The 15,577-nt window shown below is 41.4% G+C and overlaps 1 protein-coding gene across 4 annotated transcripts in view; it reads left to right on the top strand.

Moving 5' to 3' along the window:
* The window catches only part of DLGAP1 (DLG associated protein 1), a 1,173,524-nt gene that overhangs the window by 1,147,815 nt on the left and 10,132 nt on the right, over positions 1-15,577 (top strand). The window lies entirely within an intron of this gene.

Raw genomic sequence — 15,577 nt, forward strand, 5'->3', positions numbered from 1 at the left:
TCAGGCATGTCAAACTCAAAATCCCAACTTGGCCAAATAATCAAGGTCTAAGACTTGTGTGGGCCGCAAGAAAAAGAGTCTTATATGTCTTATATATCAGTGTGAGCTCACAGCTGTGTTATTCCCCCTCATATATCACTGTACAGACCCCTCTCCCTTTTAATATTTAATAATAATAATAGTAGTAATAATAATAATAATAATACCACTTATCAGTGTGAGCTGACAGCTGTGTTATTCCCCCTCATATATCACCATACGGTCCTCCTCTCCCCCATATAATAATACCACATATCAGTGTAAGCTGGAGGCTGTGTTATCCCCCCTCATGTAGCACTGTGCAGTCCCCACTCCCCTATATAATAATAATACCATTTATCAGTGTGTGCCAGGAGCTGTGATATTCCTCCTCAAATATCACGGTCCCTTCTCCACTATATAAAAATAATACCGCATATCAGTGTGAGAAGACAGCTGTGTTATTTCCCCTCATATATCACTGTACGGACCCTTTTCCTCTTAATTTAATATATGTATATATATATATATATATATATATATAACAATAGCTCTAAAGAGCTCTGTTGGTGAGACTCACACTCACAGTCTTCAGCGTCCGCATGGGCACTCTTTCCTGTCAGGGTGGCTTCCCTTCTCCCTCCTCACAGGAGACATGATCTAACATCATCTCTGAAGGCAGGGCGGGCTGGTGGGTAAACCTGCCCAGAACCCAGCCTCCTCTCCTACTGCAGTAGCCATGACTGTGTGCAGTGGGCGGTGCTGGTAGTAGTAAGCCCATACTGAACCCATCCAAACCACCTGCAGCAGCCAGGACTGGGTGAGATGGGCGGTGCAGACAAGTGTGGCAGATGTGGGAGGCCAGAGTCGGATGCAGTGTGGGCGGATAGAGGCGGACTTGGTTCACTCATTCCAGCCCGAGTTAACTTGCCGCATAAGTTCCCCTGTCAGCGGGTCGCATAATGACCCCTGCCCGCAGGCTGCAAAATGATGCGGTAAGGGCCGCGAGTTTGACATCCCTGTACTAGATAGATTACAAGTACTACAGAAAACTAGGTTAGTTATACAGGCTTTGGGTTTCTCAATAGCTCATACATTCATGCACACATGGATTTGGCATGCGTCCTGAGTCTGACAACCTTATTTTTTGTACTACCTTATTGTATTATACTGCAAGTTAGTCATAGTTCATGTGTGCCAACAATATGCACATAACCTTGATTTACTTTCATAAAAGCCAAGCAGCTTTTACTGTTTTCTTGGTGCAAACTGCTGAATGAAGTCATTTAATTAGCCTCAATTGACTGTTGTGAAGCCATAGCAGCTTTCATGTTTAATATAAGGAAAATGCTACATCTGTATTTACTTACACACAGTGGAACGCAAGTGATTTAAAGAATAAGTCCACTTTTTTCTAAGTCTCAGTATAGTATTCCCCATAGTCCAACTAGCATATTTTCAGCCAGATCCCCCACCCCCACCCTTCGCCTAACCCCGTTTCCAGTTACTCTAGCAGTCTAGCATAATTTTTAAATTCTTGCTTGTTGTCGTAGACTTGCCACCAACTCAAACCATCCTGTTGGTTTTCTATTTGCATTTGTTGTTTGAGTTCCCTTATATCAGGTGCGTGATGTGGTGGAATACACCTTTTACTGTCAGTGAATAGCTATTTGCCCTGGCAGGTTGAATCCTTGACAATAAGAATGACATACTCTCACACAATCATGTTGCCACTTAGGGGTAAATTTACTAAGATGGGAGTTCTATTTAAGATGGGATGTTGCCCATAGCAACCAATCAGATTGTACTTCTCATTTATCTACCACCTTCTAGAAGATAATACCTGGAATCTGATTGGTTGATATGGGCAACATCCTATCTTACATAGAACTCTCATCTTAGACTCTTACTGGTACGTCGGACGTCTTTTGCCTCTGTAATGTCTGCGACTTTGTGCTAATGCCAATACAAAGCCCTACCTCGGTGCAGAGCAGTGCTTCAAAATGAGCAAATACTGAGATGCCCACGTTGTAACCTGCCCTGCTCTCTACGGCCTTGCGTATGACTCGGAATGAGGCCCAGTATCTGTAATTTAGGTGGAAAATTGGGCTAGCTAGAATGGGGTGTCCTGTTAGCAGAATTGGTAATTAGGGAAGGAGGAATACAATGAAAAATTTTATAATAAAGTGTTAAGGTTACATGTGACCTTGAATCCCTCATATGGGACTGGTTGTGTGATTGATCATGACGTACAGATATTACCTCCCAATTATAGATTACCCTGCAACAAGTCTTCCAGTGCTGGAGAGGAGTAGAAGGTACAAGATCCTTATTATCTAGTTTTTATGTAACAGCTAATTTATTAGCTACACATCTATATACTAGGGCATGCTGTTACCTGCAGTCCAGCAAGGTTGCACATCTATCCAAGAATAGCAACATGATAAAAATAATTCTATAAGCCACAGACTTTTAAAAAAAAATGAACACTAACAAAACTCCATATTAACAGTTTCTTGAACAATTACTTAAGATTTCTTTATACAGGGGCTGATTCTGATGTGCATGCAAGGTTGCCGGCAACAGCATAAGCCTGATTTGATACCTTATGCTAATGCAAGACTCCATAGAGCTAACGCGCTAATGCGCCTGCGATTGGAAACCCGCGCCGCCCATTGATTTCACAACAGCTGCTGCAACTGTCATTAGTATTGGCACTTGCAGCAGCCCCATTCTAGGTACAAGAGATAGACCAGAAACAGGCTTCCCTTTAACATGCACTTGACTAATGCTGGGTACACACTAGAGCGATGTGTACCCAGCCGCTATATAGTGCGCAAAAGGACCCTGCATCTGCAAGTGCATACACACCTGCTGATGCGGGGGGTGGGGTAACGGTGCATACTATGCTGCATTCGGCAGCATGGCATCACTAGTGATATCTTCTGGTTGGCCGTGCAGCATGGCCGATTGGAAGATATTGCTAAAGATGGTGGGGGCGTGCTTATTGGGAATACAAACTGAACGATCCGGCCGATATGTCGTTCTGATTTGGTTAGAACCAATATATTGGGCTGAGATCTTTGTAGTGTGTACCCGGCTTAAGAATCACACAAAGCATTAGATACATGCCCACAACACTCCACTGACACTCAAATAAGACTGGCGGGTCCGTATGTTGGCATTTTCATATCCAAGTTGCTGCCCCAAAATGCCCAATTTCACAGACAGATCAGACAGTTCCATGCAAATCAAAATAGTATGGCAATACTTTGTAAAGTCGCATCAGTGTGTGCAGTACATGCAAAAAGCGACCATACTCAAAGATCTGCCCAACTCTGAATCGGACCCTAGCTATTATTGGCTAAATAAAACCCTGATTACAAGGCTGTTCAAGAACCACTTGACCAGAAGTTGGCAGCTTGAAACTAGCTAAGACCAGTACTTCCACAATAGTTAAAGAGCCTAAAGGGTCCTATACTGTATATCAGCAATCTAAAAAAAAAAAAAACAAATTCACAGATTCTGTGATTTTTTCCCCCCCTCAATAAAATCCCTTGATTTAAAGATTCCACAACCCCCCAATCTGCACCCATACATTGCGGATATTTTTTAGTGATTTGCAGATATTCCAATCTTGAAGGGCTCATCATTTTACTAATAACGGTCTGCAAATCTGCTGATTGTTACCATACACTGACAATCTACAGCCCCAATTAATCTGTAAAATTCAACATGTTGAAAACCCTGACACTGTATACCAAGTCCAATCACTTTTTGGTCGGAATTTGCGACATGTGAATCGCAACACTAAGAAACAAGGAACAACAGCAGTTGGTTGCATTCACTACTGCATTTTCTGTTATGTTTCCATTCAGGCAATATTTCCTTTGACATGCGACATTATGATGTCGTAGGCATTGTGAGAGCATTTAGACCAATATCAGACTTTAGCACTTGTACAAGTATGATATTAGCCATTAGTGCAGAATTATTTTAAATAAATTAAATACTTTTACGTTTTATAGTACAGTATATAATACTAAAAAGTTTTACTTTTAATTTTTATTACTATTATTATTAACATTTACTTATATAGTATGAGCATATTCCGTTGCGTTTTACAATTGGTAACAAACTACTATAACAAGACCGGGTAATAACAAATAGATGGGTGTGGTATGAAAGACCTACAGTAATTAGACATTAGGTCGACCCCATACGGTTGACATGCATTAGGCCGATATGCAAAAGGTAGATAGTAATAAAGGTTGACAGGTTCAAAAGGTAGACCAGGTCAAAAGACTGACATGGAAATAGACAACACAAAACAGGTTGACACAAGTTTTCCCCGTTTTTTGGGATTCATTTTGTATGTTTCCTTATATGTGACCACAATTAGTGCAGACATATCCCCACACGGGCCTGCTTCACTCTCCACGCTTCGGGCAGGTTGCTATTCCAAATTGTAGTCCACGTGACTGGTAAATCAAGGAAAAGTCTAAAAACATGTGAAAACCCCCACAACTCTTGTGTAAACCATATGTGTGTTGACCATTACCATGTCGACCTTTTGAATCTGTCAACATTTTGCACCTGTCAAACTGCAGCACTGTCTACCTTTTACCTGTAGACCTTTTGACCATGTCAACCCAATGCATGTCGACCATATGGTGTTGACCTATTGCCCTACTGTCTAGACACTGTCTATCTATACATTGGAACTCCAGACAGACATAGAAGAAGGCCGTGCTCGCAAGCTAACAAATTAGACATTGACGCACAAAGATGGGAGCTACCTATTGCATAATGGTCTAGCCAGATTGCAAGGGTTCTTGGTGACATGTATGATATACTCACACAGAAATGTTGGCATGGGGTCAGGAGGATGTGAAAGTGAAGAAAGAGAAAGCATGGGCTGCATAGAGGGAATGTACTGGGTAGAATAGTTTATGAAGGTTATGTGGGTGGTTCTGGAACTTGATAAAGTTGCCTGAAGAAGTGAGTTGTCAGGGAACACTTGAAGGCTTGGAGACTAGAGGAAAGTCTTATAGTGCACTGGAGAGCATTCTACAGAGTGGGTGCTGCGAGAGGAGGAGGTTAGGCGGATATGGGACTCAGGGTTGACAGTGTCTAGGTCGACACACATTAGGTCGATGCCTATTGATCGACAGTGAGTAGATCGACATAGGAAATAGGTTGACATGGCCATTAGGTTGACATGGACCAGGTCGACATGGAAAAAGATCGACATGGGTTTTTTATGGGTGTCATTTTCTACGTAAAGTGACCGGGAATCCCAATAAGTGTACCGTATCCCCTCGCATGGCTCGCTTTGCTCACCATGCTTTGGGTAAGGTGCCTTGCTCCGCTGCAGCTGCACTCGACACAGGTTACCGTTACCAATTGTAGCCCACGTGGATCGTAAAGTATGAAAAAGTTCAAAAAAATAATAAATATGAAAAACTCATGTCGACCTTTTCCATGTCAACCTTGTCCACGTCGACCAATTTCTGGTGTCGACCTAGTCACTGTCAACCAATAGGCGCCGACCTATGATGTGTTGACCTAAGTGCTGTCGACCCAGAGTCCGGGTACCGGGTTAGGCTGCGGGAGGGGTGGGTTAGGTTTTGGGGCACGGTTAGGGATAGGATAATAATACCGCAATCTATCAGGATTTTGACCGTTAGGTTTCTGCTGTCAGTATTCTGTCTGGATTTCATACCCATCTCCTACTGTATGTAACATAATTTGTAGACAGATTGAATGTGTGAAATAAAGGACAGTTCAGAATCAAGGGTGATAGCTAGGCAGCGAGCTTGTGAGGTGGGATTGATTGTTGAATTATCAACAGTGATAGATATATATCAGGTTGGTAAATGCTATTGGCCGGTGAAAATATTAATTCTGTTTTGGAAATATTAAGTTTAAGGTGGCGAGAGGACATCCAAAAAGAAATGACTAGATTATTTAGAAGTTAAGCACCGATCTCTCCGTGTGTATGCCCCACAGCGATAGCGATCCGCGGCCCCGTGCATCGCTATTGCCGGTACTAGATTGGCCTGCATGCACATCGCTCATTTCACCGCTGGGTGAAATGAGCGCCCCTCTCCCCCTTCCACCCCCCTCGCTCAGCACGCATCGCACTGAGTGCTGAACGGGGGAGAGATTTGTGCTGAGCTGTCTGTGCTAGATTGCTCAGCAAACATCTCTCCCCATGTGTACTGGCCTTAGGAATAAGAAGTGAGTAATGACCTTCAGACTTAGCAGTAATCAGATATTTACTACCTTAAGGCCCATATAGACGGGCCGATGTGGGAGAGATGTGTGCTGAGCGAAACGCTCAGCACACATCTCTCCCGCCGCTCAGCACAGCGCGATCTGTGCTGAGCGTGCGGGGGGAGACGGGGGGGGCGCTCATTTCACCCAGCGGGTGAAGTGAGCGACCCGCTAGATTGGCCTGCATGCAGGCCAATTTAGCAGCAGCGATAGCGATGCGCGGGGCTGCGCATCGCTATCGCTGTAGGGGGTACACACGGAGCGATAATGCTTAAATTCTAAGCAATCTAGTCAGATTGCTTAGAATATCGCTCCGTGAGTACCCCCCTTTAGTCAGTGCTGTCTCTGTGGAGTGTTGGGAATGAATGCCTGACTGAAGTAGGTCCAATAAGTTGTGCAAGTGAAGAAAGTGTATGAGGCGGGTGTAGGCATATACTTGTAGCTTGGAGTGGCATGGGAGCTGAGAGATGGGATGGTAATTAGTTAGAGTCAGAATTTTCTACTTTTAGAATGGGAGTAATCACTGCATGCTTGAAATATACCAGTAGAGAGAGAGAGAAAGAGAGAGAGAGACATTACAGATTTTTTAGTTAAGGTTGGGATGAGCACAGGAGACAGAGCAGTACTGATTTGTGGGGGTATAGGATAAAGAGAGGTAGTAGAGTAGGAGGCTGAGAACAGTGTAGATTCCTTGTCAGAGAGATCAGGGAAGTAAGTGAGCAGGCCGCTGGCTGAGAAAGAGCATACAATTTAATTTCAGATTTTATCCATCTTATCCTTGAAAATGGAAGCAAGATCTTGAGCACAGATAGTAGCTGGTGAGTTGGGTGAGGGAGGGGTATAAGAAGTGATTTAAATATATTAAAAAGTTGCTTGAGCAAAGATTGGAAATATGATTGCAGTTTCTAAAGCCTTATGATAAGGGTGGTAGTAGTCTAATACTGTATGTGAGGAAGTAACTTAGAGTATAAGTTTTATGCCACTGATGCTCTACCTTACATGATTTTTTGTAGGTGTCTTTTTAGTTTAGAATGCCACGGTTTTCATCTAAGTCGGTGGGAAGTGTAATGGGTAGCTGGAACCACTTCATCGAGGGCTATTTTTAAAGTTTGGCCCAAGTGTGATACAGTAATCTCAGAAGTAAATGTAGAAATCGGTGAGAGTAGTTGTTGCAGAGAGGTGGATAATTGTTAAAAATTAATAGCGTTAATAATTCTGCGAGCTTGAAGGGGTGTGGGTCATCAAATCGACAGTATCTAGGTCGACAATGTTTAGGTCGACCACTATAGGTCGACAGTTACTAGGTCGACATGGATGGAAGGTCGACAGGGTTTCTAGGTCGACATGTGCTAGGTCGACAGGTCTAAAGGTCGACATGAGGATTTTTTTTGTGTGTGTCGTTTTCTTCGTAGAGTGACCGGGATCCCAAATTAGTGCACCGCGTCCCCTCGCATGGCTCGCTTCGCTCGCCATGCTTCGGGCATGGTGCCTTCGCTCCGCTACCGCTTCGCTCGGCACACTTTACCGTTCCAATCGTAGTCCACGTGGATCATTAAGTATGAAAAAATTCAAAAAAAGAAAAAAAAATGTGAAAAACTCATGCCGACCTTTAGACCTTTCGACCTAGCACATGTCGACCTAGAAACCCTGTCGACCTTCCATCCATGTCGACCTAGTGACTGTCGACCTATAGTGGTCGACCTAAACATTGTCGACCTAGATACTGTCGATCTTCAGACCGGATCCCGCTTGAAGTACTGAAGGAGAGTGTGCAGGTGATAAGGTTTTGATCTGAGATATTATGAAATGTTAATGAATTCAGAAACACAGCATAGTATGATGAATACAAGATTAAGGCAGTGGCCATCCTGATGAGTAGAGGTGTCACACCCCTGGGAGAGGCCAAGAGAAGATGGCAGAGAGAGTAGTTTGGATGCACAAGAGATTGGGGACTATCAGTAGCGATTTTGAAATCACCCATGATGATGGTAGGGATGTCGGAGATAAGAAGTGAGGGAGCCAGGCAGAAATATATTCCAGGAATATTTTTGGGTTGGCCCAGGAGGGTGATAATAGCAACATGCAGAGAAAGGGGTGAAAATCCTGAAAGAATGTAATTCAAATTATGTAAACGTGAGTGATGCAACATGTGTTAGAATTGTGTATGTGGAAAAGTGGAACAGTAATATTTGAACCCCACCTTCTTTACTGTTTCCAGGCCTGGAGGTGTGTGAAGTGGAGACCACCATGTGAAAGTGCTGTTAGAAAAGCAGTGTTTGATTGCATAAGCCATGTTTCTGTTCTTGCCACAAGGTTGAGAGAGATTAAGAGGTCTTTGGATGGATGTTAATTTGTTACAAACAGAGCATGCATTTCATAAGACACATTTTAGTGATTTGGAGGGTGATGGAAGACACGTGATGCTTATGAGGTTTGCTAGATTTTTATTCTGTTTTGGATCAGCTGTATGTGAATGGGGTATATAGGAGGGGTCAATATTTGCTGATATGTCACCAGCTTATAGAAGCAGAAGGTTAGACACATAAATATAGTTGTATGTGTGTAAAAGTTGTTTATGGAGACATGTTGAGGATGTTACAGTCAATGTGTAAAGATAAGAGAAAAGCTTATGGGGGATATTCAATTGTTTGAAAAGTCACTTGGGTGTCTGTTTTTTCCTATCTAATAGACAGGAAAACAGACACCCAACTGACTTTTCAAACATTTGAATTCCCCCCTGTGAGTGTCAATAGAAGATGAGTGAATTATTGATGCGGCACTGTGCATAGAGGGGTGAGATGCTGGGAGGGTGAAAGATACTGTAGCTTTAAAGATGATACCATAAAGTATTGTTGTTACTATTATTATTAATAAGAATAAGAATAATAATCATCACCATCATCATATTTCTCAAACAGGACTCAAGGTGATTAACATATTGTAGAAACAAAATACTAAACATATCAAATGACAAAATACAATACAGAATCAATAAGCACAATATGGGGTAGATATGCAGGAAATACCGAGACCATGGAATTACTACAAAGGGAGTGGCAGTTATTTTGGGTCATCAGGTGCAGGGATTATTCATCCTACCCACATGTGAGGCAGCCATTTTAGGTGCACTACATAGGATTACACTGGGCAGAACAGGCAATGCCTGTAACTGATAATGGTTTAGATCAGGCATGTCCCAACTGCGGCCCTCCAGCTGTTGAGAAACTACACATCCCAGCATGCCCTGACACAGCTTCAGCATTCTCTGACAGCAAAACTGTGTCAGGGCATGCTGGGATATGTAGTTTCACAACAGCTGGAGGGCCGCAGTTTGGACATGCCTGGTCTAGATAAAATGAAATTGCAAGATCCTTGCAGGATCATCAGAACCCTATGGGTTTTTTTTCAATCTACACAGAGTACCAGACGAGGCAGCCATGTTGGGTGCACTACATTGGTCATATGTTGTGAGTAAGCATATGAATGACAGATATACAAGGATAAAATGAACAGTGAGCCAACTGTATAGCCACTGTGTAAGCACTTCCACAGTTGTCCATCCTGCCCTTGAAAGTAGCAGGCAAAGCAGCCATGTAGGGTGCACTACTTAGGTTACAGGATGACTAGTCCTGGTCTCAGATATTTTTGAATGTTCAACTGTTTGATTAACTCTTCTGAAAATAAACTTTGTGATTTAAACACTTTGGGGTAAATGTACTAAGGTGGGAGTTTTTTTTTAGAACTGGTGATGTTGCCCATAGCAACCAATCAGAGTCTATTATCTTCCAGAAGCAGATAGATAACTGTTAAGTAGAATCTGATTGGTTGCTATGAGCAACATCACCAGTTCTAAAAAAAAAAACCTCCCACCTTAGTAAATTTACCCTATTGTGTAGTTCAACAGCCAACTATTCCTTCAAACGTTCATTGATATCTAAATATCTATGCATATTCATTTAATGTAAAAGATGCACTGAAAAGAAATGCAGTAAGTGCCTCATTGCCATATTGAGGATATACAGCGTCAAAGCAAATAGTCTGTATTTATAAGAGATGCACACCAATGTCTTAGGCAGAACTTTAATTCTACTCTGATATATAAACTGCTTTATTTTCATTCTAGAAAGGAGCTTTTAATAGGTAATTTCACACAAAAATTATTTTATCTAATCTGAAATATGCTGGGCACTACAACTTGTTGAAATAATTTATGATACCTGAGATTAGACTTCTACCTGAATCAGACTGTCACAGGTAATGAGAAACTTATCTTCCTCAAGCATCTATAACTGTGGAAACAATTAGAGCAGAAGATAACTCAAATGGTAGCAACAGTATTATTGGGATTTTCAACAGGCAATTTTGAGCAAATATTCCAGGAAATTATTATAAATTCCAAAATATTGTAGAACTCAAGTTTAGGAATTTTAATAAAGCAACATGATTTTGGAATGGAGTTACCTATTCATTGAAATATATATGTAGAATACAGAAAAAGTGAAATTTAAGCACTTATTTTACCACAGAGCATAAATAAACTGTATTCGATCATGGGGACTCTTGACATGATAGAAAACATTTTTTTCTTGACATATTGGACTGTTATTTAATGATATGTTCTAGAAAGAACTGTGATGATGTACTGGTCCAAAAGTAAAACAACCTATTGTCGCTCTAAAGTGTAGGCAGAGTATAGTCAATGATGATATTTGTATTGTAATATCAGCACTCTTTCTTCATTGGGAGATTGATGGCAATGGTAAGATATGTGGCAAAGTAAAGTGTGATGCAGCCAAGTTACCTCCAATTAACTGTATACAAATAAAGTATTTTGATGTATTTAAAATGTATGTTGTTGTTGGTGGTCTTTGTATCTAAGCACTTGTTCTATAACTCTTTACTACAGCACTAAAGTATTTCCTAGTGTCTCTTTTAAAAGAAAAGAGAGATATTCAATACTGGATAAACACTGCAAAAACGATACTGTTATATTAATGCATTTCAGATCGGTGTGGTTCATTGGGTTGACCCTAACTAGGTCGACAGTCATTAGGTTGACCACTATTGGTCGACAGTGAGTAGGTTGACACCTGAAATAGGTCAACATGGTCATGAGGTCGACACGGAAAAGGTCGACATGACTGGGGGTTTCATTTTTGGGGGGTGTTGTTTTCTTTGTAACATGACCAGGAACCCCAATTATTGCACTGTGTCCCCTCACATGGCGAGCTTCGCTTGCCATGCTTCGGGCAAGGTTACTATTCCCAATCGTAGTCCACATAGAACGTAAAGTAAGAAAAAGTTTTAAAAATGTTTGTTTGTTTTTGAAAACTCATGTCGATCTTTTCATGTGTCGACCTTTGCCATGTCAACCTACTGATCATGTCAACCTAAAGACCATGTTGACCTAATGCATGTTGAACAATAGTGGTCGACCTAATGACTGTCGACCTAAGTGTGGTCAACCTAAAGACCGGATACCTTTCAGATCATTGTGCAGAGTCCACCTAGTAAAGTAGTCTATGACGTGTAGTTTATTAAGATAATGTGAGGGAGAGGTTGTTTCATTTTAAATACAATATCAACACAATATACCTTGGTGTAGATTTGCTAAAGGGTGTAGAAGGGAGTGATTTTGTAATATGCTACAAATGAGCAGTGACACACTAACATAAATGAATGATTTGATTTTTAATAGTTATACTAACAATAATTTCTTGGAGTGTTAATAGTTATGTGGGAAAGACAATAGATGTAAAGGCTATTATGTGTAAAGGCGGTGCCACAATGGGTGATTTTTTTTAAAGTTATCACTCATTGTCACCCTTCTGAGGGACATCACTCATTGGACGGGATTCAGTTATTTTCACCCCTTTCCACACTCCTTCTGTTTCTGCCATCAGGGACGTTGTTTCATTATTTCAGCTCGCTACCCCCGGAGTAGCGAGGCACCCAACCCTTTACACAGTAAACCTGATTACTATGGGCGCAATATGCGCGATAACAGAGATCACTTTAGAAAGGAAATTGGACGTGATATATCATTTGAATCTCATCCTAGGTCACCCTTCTGAGCGACATAGTTTAAAATATCGCCCAATGTGGGCAGTGCGCACGATGAACGATGCAAGCTTCTTTGGGTCGTCAACGAGGTAGTCTGTCGTCTGTCCTCTGTCTCGTTCATTATCATTCTTCCGAGAGTCCGGGAAGTGCAAGGAAAAACAATGAACCGTATCGATTCATCATTCATGTCATCCAGTGTGGCACTGCCTTAAGGTTAAATAATATGGGGACAGATGTATTAAGCTTGGAGAAGTGATAAAGAAGTGATAAGTGAAAGGTGATAATGCACCAGCCAATCATTATGCATTATCACCTTCCACTTATCACTTAGTTTTCACTGCTTTATTACTTCTCCTGGCTTAATACATATGCCCCTTGGTTACTTAAATATTATCTCAAAGGAGAGCTGTTACATAAGGGCACGGCGACACTTGTGATAGATTTGTGTTGTGTAGTTAGTGTTTATTATTAACAGTTTCTTATATAGCGCAGCAAATTCTGTTGTGCTTTACAATTGGAAACAACAATGATAAAACAATACTGGGTAATAACAAACAGTCATAGAGGTAGGTAGTCATAGACCTGCTTGCAAGCTTACAATCTATAGGTAAATAGGCATTGATACACAAGGGTAGGTGCTATTTATTTATTTAATAATTAACAGTTTCTTATTTAGCGCAGCATATTCCATTGCGCTTTACAATTGGAACAATAATAGAACAAAACTGGGTAATAACAGACAGACATACAGGTAGGAAGGCCCTGCTCTCAAGCTTACAATCTATAGGGAAATAGGCACTGACACACAAGGATAGGTGCTACTTATTGCATAATGGTCCAGCAGATTGCAAAAGATCTTAATGGGCTGCATGATATGGTCACACAGCAATGTTGGTCAAGGGTCAGGAGGATGTGAAAGTGAAGAAAGACAAAATATGTGAGGTTACGTGTGGACTGTGCAGAGGGGATTTAATTAGATAGGGAGGCATTGAAGGTTATGTGGGTGGTTCTGGAATTTGATAAGCTTGTCTGCAGAGGTGAGTTTTCAGGGAACACTTGAAAGTTTGAAAACTAGAGGAGAGTCTTTTTGTGCGTAGGAGGGCATTCCACAATGTGGGTGCAGCCCGGAAAGAGTCCTGTAATTTTGAGTGGGAACAAGTAATGCGTGCGCATGAGAGACGCAGATCTTGTGCAGAGCGGAGATATCGGGCAGGGAGATATTTTGAGATGAGTAAAGAGATGAGACTATTGCAATAATCAATGCGTGAGATAATGATAGCATGGATTAGATTTTTTTGCAGTGTCTTGTGTAAGATATGGTCGTAATTTTGGATATGTTTCTTAGATATATGTCACATGATTTTAAGACAGATTGAATGTGGGGGACAAAGGACAGTTCAAGAATGAAACCTAGGCAGCGAGCTTGTGGTGTAGGGTTGATTGTAGTGTTTTCAACAGTGATAGAGATATCAGGTTGGTAACTATTATTGGCCGATGGAAATATAATTAACTCTGATTTGGAAATATTAAGTTTGAGGTGGCGAGATGACAACCAAGATGAAATGGCAGAAAGGCATTCAGTGACACGGCCCAATACAGATGGTGACAAATCTGGGGAGAATAGGTAAATGTGAGTATCATCCGCATACAGATTATACTGAAATCCGAAAGCTGATTAGTTTGCCAAGAGATGTGGTATATACTGAGAAAAGCAAAGGACAGAAAGAGGTAGCGAAGAGGAGGTGGATTCAGAGAAACTAACATTGAAAGTGGTTAGATAGGTAGGTGAGAACCAAGAAGGGGCTGTGACCTGGAGACCTATGGATTGTAGTATTTGTGAGTGGTCAACAGTGTCAAAAGCAGCAGAGAGATCAAGGAGAATAGGAAGTGAGTAATGGCCTTTAGATTTAGCCTTTAGTGACCAGATCATTCACTACCTTAGTCAGTGCTGTCTCTGGAATGTTAGGCACGAAAGACTGACTGAAGTGGGTCCAATAAATTGTGTGAATTAAGAAAGTGTGTGAGGAGAGTGTGGGCAAGTCTTTCAAGTAGCTTGGAGGGGCACGGGAGCTGAGAAATGGAATGGTAAGTTGAGAGTGAGTTAGGGTCAAAATTTTGTTTTTTCAGAATTGGAGTAATCACTGCGTGTTTAAACAGGGATGGATAGATACCAGTAGATAGAGTAAAGTTTTTAGGGAAGGTTGGGATGAGCACAGGAGACAGAGCTTTACTTATTACTAGTGCATAATTATCCATCAGATTGCAAAAGTTCTTGGTGGGCTGCATGATAAGGCCACACAGGAATGATGAACCGGGGTCAGGAGGAAGGGAAAGTGAAGAAAGAGAAAATATGTGATGATATGTGTGGACTGCACAGTGGAGATGTAATTGGATAGGATAAGCTTCCCTAAAGAGGTGAGTTTTCAGGGAACACTTGAAGGTTTGGAGACTAGAGGAGAGTCTTATTGTGTGTGATAGGGCATTCCACAGAATGGGTGCAGCCTGAATAAAGTCCTGCAATCGTGAATGGTAGCGAATAATAAGTGTTGCATACAACAAGTCATATCTGTGCTTGGTTGTGCTGTCTGCAACAACACAAAACATTGTTACTTGCAATCTTTTTCTTTCACTTTGAACTCATTACTATATTGCATGCAATTTTGACCCAATCACATCTGCTCTTAATGTGACTGTTTGCTGACTGTTGGAAAATAAATCAAATGTAAGTGGCTATACACTTTCATTTATTACAGAAAAATGCAACTTGTTGGTTATGATTTGTTGTTGCACATTGCTAGTGTTGCCTAGCTCCAAAACTGCTTGGGTGACTAAAATGGGTTATCCAGCTGTTTTTGTACACTACACAGTGGACACGGCCATTTATATACTAAACCAATATTCATGAGCATGCAGGCTGTAAGGCCACTAGGAATTAGTGACATCACTGAGGCATGAGGCAGAAATTCTCACGCCCACTAAATTGCAGTGTCCACCATGTGTATAAAACAGGTGCTATTTAATAGGTGCAAGTACATTGCTGTGCTTTTTAGTAATTCTACCCACTGTTTTAGTACAAATATTATGGGCCTAGTGTAATGAAGTCCGAGTTCGCCGTAGGTGCGTTATACCTGGTTGAACTCGGACGTTTTTTTTTTAAAAGCGCCAATCATTTACAAGGCAAACCATGCCTTGTAAATGATTGGCGCTTTAAAAAACG

This window comes from Pseudophryne corroboree, chromosome 5 (assembly GCF_028390025.1).
Source record: "Pseudophryne corroboree isolate aPseCor3 chromosome 5, aPseCor3.hap2, whole genome shotgun sequence".
Classification (NCBI taxonomy): domain Eukaryota; kingdom Metazoa; phylum Chordata; class Amphibia; order Anura; family Myobatrachidae; genus Pseudophryne; species Pseudophryne corroboree.